Source organism: Frankliniella occidentalis, unplaced genomic scaffold, assembly GCF_000697945.3.
Source record: "Frankliniella occidentalis isolate FOCC.00 unplaced genomic scaffold, Focc_3.1 Scaffold28, whole genome shotgun sequence".
In the NCBI taxonomy this organism is placed as follows: domain Eukaryota; kingdom Metazoa; phylum Arthropoda; class Insecta; order Thysanoptera; family Thripidae; genus Frankliniella; species Frankliniella occidentalis.
Window position 1 is genome coordinate 1,589,901 of NW_026267158.1, and position 591 is coordinate 1,590,491.

Below are 591 nucleotides of genomic sequence, written 5' to 3' on the forward strand. Positions count from 1 at the left end.
GGGGGGGGCAAAGAGCGACTAGGTTACACCGGCTCAGAGGACTGAGAGAGGAAGAGGATGGCAGAGAATGCTTATGTTTGCTATGGCAATGGGCTAGGCAATGGGCGGCGGTGATCGGCATGGCATAGGTGCTAAAGCTGCCGGCGCGGTCATTTCTGACGAGTGGAGATGGCCCGAGGGGTCGCCAACGGGACCCATAATACCTCTACAATTCTCCGTAATACTCCATAATTTGCCAAAAATGCCCAACAAAATACCTTATAATGCTACATAATACACTTTATAATATCAAAATATTTGTCGTAAAATCCCTGAAAACGCGCCATAATAGCGCATAACACCATAATCCGTACACAGCTGATGTTAGGTGAGTTGGCAACCCCTTCGAGATGGCCGCCCTTAGGAATGTGCGGAGGTGCCGTTCAGTCGTCATATGCCTGCAACATTTAATGCGAGTCGACTGTGTCTTTCAGCGGCTTGTGCGTGAGCGTGCGAGCGTGTGAGCGTGCGAGCGTGCGAGCGTGCGAGCGTGCGAGCGTGCGCACCAGCAGGAGGGCGTCTTCTGCCGGGGGCGGGGAGGGTGAGGTGGAG